This window comes from Arachis ipaensis, chromosome B03, assembly GCF_000816755.2.
Source record: "Arachis ipaensis cultivar K30076 chromosome B03, Araip1.1, whole genome shotgun sequence".
NCBI lineage: Eukaryota > Viridiplantae > Streptophyta > Magnoliopsida > Fabales > Fabaceae > Arachis > Arachis ipaensis.
The window spans coordinates 117,255,274-117,262,677 of NC_029787.2; positions in this window are offsets into that span (position 1 = coordinate 117,255,274).

The window sequence follows — 7,404 nt, forward strand, 5'->3', positions numbered from 1 at the left end:
CAGATATGCTTTTACTTTGGACGATGACTACTTGAATTAGTTAGTTTCCACTTTCCATTTACCACTTAGCAAAAGTCATAAAATTTCGCTCATTTTAGACTTAATTGGTGTCCGGACTTTAAATGAAACTTTCAAAATGGGATTCTTTATTCTTATTTCTCTTTATCCCTTGTACAACTTTCTATATGGAAAGACAGGAATATTCTAAATGGATTCTGTACCGTACTTCTAAGATTTCGGATAAAATCGAATCATACCTCGGTACAACAGCTCTATCTCAATAGAACGCTCCCACAATCTCAAAAGAAAATTAGTCACCAGAATCTTGGACGAAACAAATTGTTAAACTCAACACCAAGTTATAAAACTAGCATGGTGTCAATGATAAAAGACACAAATAATTCGTCTCACAACATACTACGGAACAGTATACGCACTCATACACACGCTTTTAATTTAAATCATTCCTTTATTGACTTGGGCATCGGAGTCCTTTTTGCAGGTACTACGCTCGGGTCCGAGTTCACGAGGATATTCCTGATCCAGCTAAAGCTATCAAGTATACCAAGATCAACAAGGAACTGACGTATAGCTCGGAAAGAGTATCCTTGCAAGAATATTTGGCGCCCACCGTGGGGCCGGAAAGTTTAACTTCGCCCCATCCTGATATTTTAATTTTTATAACCCATCCATATCTGCTTTGGACCCCTTTTTTCTTTGCAGAAAGGGAAGCATGACTGATCACTCGGAGACCCAGCAACCTCCTTAAACCAATGCCGACCTCATGGCTGCTAACGCCGCTCTCCTAGCAGAAAATCAGTGGATGGCCGAACTATTAGCAGCAATGCAAAATAACGGGAAACGGAAAGTCGACAGCAAAAAAACAAACGCTGATCAACACGAAGAGCATCAGTCAGAGTCCAACGCAAAGACAGGAGAAACACCCCCAAAACCGAAAGACGACGAACCAACCTGTTTTCCGAGGAGATAATGAATTTCAAAATGCCTAAGAATTTTACACTCCCTATGACCCTAATACCATATAAGGGGATCGGAGATCCTAAAGTTCATGTCACGGAATTCGAGTCCATGATGTTCCTCAATAGCGACTCCGATCCCATCCTATGCCGATCCTTTCCAACTTTTTTAGATGGAGCTGCTTTATTATGGTTTTTTAATCTGCCTGCAGGATCCATAACCAACTTTGACGAGTTCACCAAGATGTTCATCAATCATTTCGCAGCGTCTAAAATCTATGTGAGAGACTCAGACTACCTCAGCACAATTGAACAAGGGCAGCATGAAAGCCTAAAGGATTACATGACACGCTTCACAACAACAGCCATGAAAATTCCTGACCTTAATCCAGAAGTACAGCTGCATGCCATCAAGAGCGGCCTCTGACATGGAAAATTCTAGGAAGCTATAGCTGTGGCGAAACCAAAAATATTAGAGGAGTTCTGAGACAAAGCCACTGGACAAATCGAAATAGAGGAATTACGTGAAACACGAAGGAACGAGAGGCTACCATCACGAAAGGAAGAAGACAAGCCGAACATGTCCCATAACAAAGATTCCAAAAAACCTTTTAAATTAACTCCGAAATTTGATTCGTATACCAGGTTTAATACCAGAAGAGAAGACATCATTAAAGAGATACTGCACAACAGACTCATAAAGCCACTAATCAAGGCAGGAACATACCAAGATCAGAAATACGTAGACAAACGCAAACATTGTGCATTCCACCAAAAGTTCGGTCACACCATTGATGAATGCGTAGTAGCTAAAGACCTACTGGAGAGGTTAGCAAGACAGGGACTACTGGACAAATACGTTAGCTCCAGAAATCGGAAGGAGCCAACCCAGGACATGGACAAGCCGAAGTATGCCTCGGATCACAAAGAAAAAAGAACATGGCGTGGCCTGGTAGAGACCCCTGCCTGCAAGGGAGTCATAAACTACATATCAGGTGGTTTCGCCGGAGGAGGAATCACTAACACAGCCAGGAAAAGAAATTATCGGACTATGATGATAGTGGAAGGGTCTCACCAAAATCCACTAGTCCCGACCTCAGTCGCCCACATTAGTTTCAATACTGACAACTTTAAATCACAGACGCCAAATTTAGACGACCCAGTGGTGATCTCAGTTCACATAGGAGAACTAACCGTAAAGAAGGTCCTGTTCGATCCAGGAAGCAGTGCCGATGTCCTATTCTACTCCACATTAAAAAAGATGCAGCTAAACAACAAGGAATTGCAACCATCAGTAGGAGATTTGGCAGGGTTCTCAGATGAAAGAGTCCCTATATCAGGTTATGTATGGTTAAGAACAACACTGGGAGAATCCCCAAATTCCAAAACACTAGACATCCAGTTTCTAGTAGTCGATTGTGTTAGTCCTTACAATATCATTTTAGGACGCCAGTCCCTTAACTCTTTTGGAGCTATTGTCTCTACCATTCATCTATGTGTCAAGTTTTCTTTGTAGGATAACACAGTGGCGATGGTCCATGCTGACCATAAGAAAGCCAGACAATGCTACAACGCGAGTTTGAAGAAAATCACAAAGGAGGCCATTCCAAGAATCCATTCCATATACAACTCGGAAAGCATTCCTACCCTGGCTGAAATGGACCCCAGGGACAACAACAGTCGCCCCTTCCCAATGGACGACCTAGAAAAGGTACAATTGGGTGAAATAAATCAATATACTAACATCGGTTCAGCTTTTTCTGCAGAAACAAAACAACACCTGGAAGGCATATTGAAGGCCAATGCCGACCTATTCGCCTGGACCCCTGCTGACATGCTAGGGATCGACCCGAACTTCATATGCCACAAATTAGTGGTCAACCCTAATGCCTAACCTATAAGACAAAAGAAACGTAACCTGGGCACGAAAAGAAGAATTGCAACAGCAGTATAAACACAGAAATTACTTGATGCAGGTTTCATCCGAGAAATTCGCTTTTCCTCATGGCTAGCAAACGTGGTTATGGTTAGAAAAAGCTTGGGAAAATGGCGGATGTGTCTAGACTTCATAGATCTAAACAAGGCTTACCCAAAGGACTTCTACCCGTTGCCGAACATTGACAGACTAGTAGACGACACCTCTGGATACCAAGTACTAAGTTTCATGGATGCTTACTCTGGATACAACCAGATACAAATGCACTAAGATGATGAAGATAAGACAGCGTTTGTAACCGACCAAGGTAATTTTTGCTATAAGGTAATGCCTTTTGGACTAAAAAATGTAGGAGCGACTTATCAAAGATTGATGGACAAAATATTTAAAAATCAAATCGGATGGAATATCGAAATATACATCAATGATATGGTCGTCAAATCCAGCTCAGAGAAACAGCACCAAGCTGACCTTCAGGAGATTTTTCAGCAACTCCAAGCTTATAATATGAGACTAAACCCAGAAAAGTGCGCATTTGGCGTACAGAAAGGCAAATTCCTCGAGTTTTTGTTGACAAACCGAGGTATAGAAGCAAACCCTGACAAATGTCAAGCAATCCTAAACATGCAATCACCAAAGACGCTCAAAGAAGTGCAACGACTTACAGGTTGCCTAGCAGCCCTGTCCAGATTCCTGCCATCCGCAGCAACCAGATCCTATAATTTCTTCAAAACCATGAAGAAGTCGGATAAATTCGTTTGGACAGAAGATTGCAAAAAAGCATTTTCCGAATTCAAACATATCTTGGGGTCACCACCTATACTCAAGAAACCGGAGCAAGTTAAACCACTCTTTCTATTTCTTTCAATTTTCACTAACACTATCAGTTCTGTGCTTGTAGCAAAAACATGAAAAGAACAACACCCGGTGTATTTTGTAAGCAAAGTCTTATAAAATACCGAGACAAGATACCCGATGATAGAAAAGCTGACATTCGGTCTAGTAATCATTGCTCGGCGTTTGAGGCACTATTTTCAAACACACCCAATTATAATTCGGATAGGTCATCCTCTACAACAAATACTATCGAAGCCGGACTTAGCAGGATGGTTGAGGAAATGGGCGATCGAGCTCTCTGAATTCGACATGTCATATCAATCACAAGGATCGCCTAAAGCACAAGAATTAGCCGACTTCATTTCGAAATTCACAGATAAAGAAGAGCACATCAAAACATGGGAATTATATGTGGACGGAGCATCAAACGAAAATGGATGTGGAGCAGGAATTCTCCTGAAAGACGACAATAGAGTCCAAGCCGAATAGTCAATCAAGTTTCTTTTTGAAACAACCAACAACCAGGCCAAATATGAAGCTCTGCTAGCAGGCCTAAGGTTAGCCAAGGAAGTAGGGATCTCTAGCTTAAAAGTACACTGTGACTCACTCCTCGTGGTAGAACAGGTAAACGGTCACTTTCAGGTACGAGATTCACTTTTAGAAAAATATCTGAACTCGGTCAAAACCCTAATGAAATTTTTTCAAAGTATTGAAATACTGCATATACCTAAAGAACAAAACTGCAGGGCCGACATTTTATCCAAATTAGCTACATATAGGATAGCCGATCAAACAGACAAACTGCATCACCTTACACTAATGGAATCCAGTTCAGATGCAAAATTTGTTTTGAGCGTGTCACAGGAAGAAGATTGGCGAAGCACATTCATTTGCTACTTAAAAAGCGGAGAAATACCAGAAGGTGAAAACCTAAGGACTTTCAGATACAAAGCAAACCAGTACACCTTATTAGGGGCCGACCTATACAGACGAGGTATTTTCCGACCTCTTCTGAAATGCCTCGGTCGAACAGAAGCAGAAATCACCATGGACGAGCTACATGATGGAATCTGCGGACACCACACGGGAAGTAGGAGCCTAGCTACAAGAATACTCCGAGCAGGATATTTCTGGCCAACATTGAGAAAAGATTGCAGAGATAAGGTACAAAACTGCGATGCATGTCAAAGATGCGCACCGCTCATCCACGACCCAGCCGAGCTATTACATACCTCAGATGTCAGCTGGCCGTTCCACAAGTGGGGCATGGACATACTCAGACCATTCCCAATCTCAACAGGACAGGTAAAATTCCTTCTAGTAGCTGTCGACTATTTCACAAAATGGATAGAAGTACAACCTCTTGTGAAAATTACACCCGAAAAGGTATAAAATTTCATTTGGAAATCAATTATATGTAGATTTGGTTTACCTAGGAAAATCGTATCTGATAACGGCAGACAGTTTACGGATAAAAAGATCGTGTCGTATCTAACCGACCTACATATTAAGCACCGTTTTTCCTCTGTCGAACACCCACAAACCAATGGGCTCGCGGAGGCAGCTAACAAAGTTATCTTGTAGGCCTTAAAAAAGAAATTAACAGATGCTAAGGGATGATGGGCCGAGCTCATACCAGAAGTATTGTGGAGTTATAACACAACACCCCACACAACAACAAATGAAAGCCCGTTCCGACTAGTATATGGTGCAGACTGCATGATACTCATAGAGATCAGCCAAGGGTCCACTCGGACCGAATACTTTGATGAGCTGGGCAACTTGGAAGCCAGATCAACAGAGCTCGATTTGATAAGCGAAGAACGAAGCCTCACCGAACTAAGACAGCAAGCCATGCAAGCGACAATACGAAAGCAGTACAAAAAAAAAAGGTGAAACCATGAACATTACAAGAGGGAGACTTGGTCCTATGACAAATGGAAGAAGTCCGAAAACCACCATGACACGGGAAACTAGCTGCCAACTGGGAGGGTCCTTTCCGCGTCTCCAAAGTCATCAGAAAAGGAGCATACTCCCTCGAAACACTAGAAGGAACACCCCTTCCTAACACTTGGAACATTTCATCTTTAAAAATTTATTACAGTTGAATTCTTATGTAAATATGAAATGGCCAGGTACTCTTTTTCCTGATCACGAGGTTTTATCCCTAAGGAGGGTTTTACTCGGACAGGTTTTAACTTGGCCGACCACTTCATACCTTCCTTAAACGACTGATTCGTATATCAATGAATTTCACATTATGCTCAACTATATATACTTCAAACAATACTAAATGCATATTAGTCAAATTGGCAAATCAGGACAGAAATCGCGACCATCTAAGAAATCGAACCAACCACATAAGTCGGAAACACCAATTCAGAATATCATCAACCAAAGATACAAACCTATTCAAAGCTATTACCAAAATCAACATCTATTATCTAACTAGCAAACAAAAGCTAGAATTAACATTCATACACATAAGAGTTTTCATAAAATATCATAAGCAGTTAAAACCGACACCAAAATAGTCAGGCAACACAATCCAAAACATTCTTATCAAACCGAAAACCAGATACAAACACAATTAAAAGTACAAATATTTTCTAAGAAGGAGGAGGAATGCTCTCAGCCTGCTCCTCGCCAGCCTCATCATCAGCAAGTTCACCATTAACAACAATCTTTGCCACATTGAGTTTCCTTACATCAAAATTCGGCGAAAACAATGTGACTTGGCTGACGGCACGATCAAACCCAGCCATGAACATATACATCTTCTCCTCCTCAAGCTCGTTAAGACGAGCAGTCATTTCACCCTTGGTCTTATCATTCTCCTTAACTTCAGCTTGCAGTAATCTAATTTGTTCTTGGAGGCGGCCAACTTCAACCTCTTTCTCCTTCATCTTCGCGGTCACGTCAACGACAACCTCTTCCTTTCTTTCAGCAAACGCTCAAGAGACGACGCCTTTTCCACCACTACCTGTTGCTCCGAACCCAACAACTCAGTAGCTCGACCAACACGTAACAGTCGAGAAGCAACAATCTACAGAGACAACAACAAAACCGATCAAAAAACCATACAGGGACGAAAAAAGGGAGTAGAGAAAATCCAACCTGAATAAACTTGTCCATCCCCTCGACTCCGGTCCGACGTGTGAGGCCCATATCTCCAGGATATTGGGATACACGATCCGCAAGCTCAGATATCAGAAATTGATCGCTCCACAGAGAATGCGAGGTTGCCCTGATGAACGAAAATTGCGTGTCGGTAAAGAATTTCACAAATAAAATCTCGTTGCAAGTATAGTTCTAAACCAACAAACAATTCCTCAATCAAAAATTTGTTTGTCACAAGTACAACCCCAATAAAAATAACCGAAGTATTCAAACCTCGGGTCGTCTCTCAAAGGAATTGCAGGGAAGTGTTCTTGTTATTGGTTATGGATAGTATATTTTGGGGTTTTGGATAAGGGACATGAAAGATAAATTGCAAGAAAGTAAATGAACTCAAATAATAAAAAGGTCTTAGCAAGGGTTGATGGTTAAGGATCTTTATCCTTGTTACTAACCACAACATGATAATTGTAAGGATCAATCTCATTAAGTCATCCTCTAACAAGTGAAGGAAAGTCAAATGAGTTACACCAATCC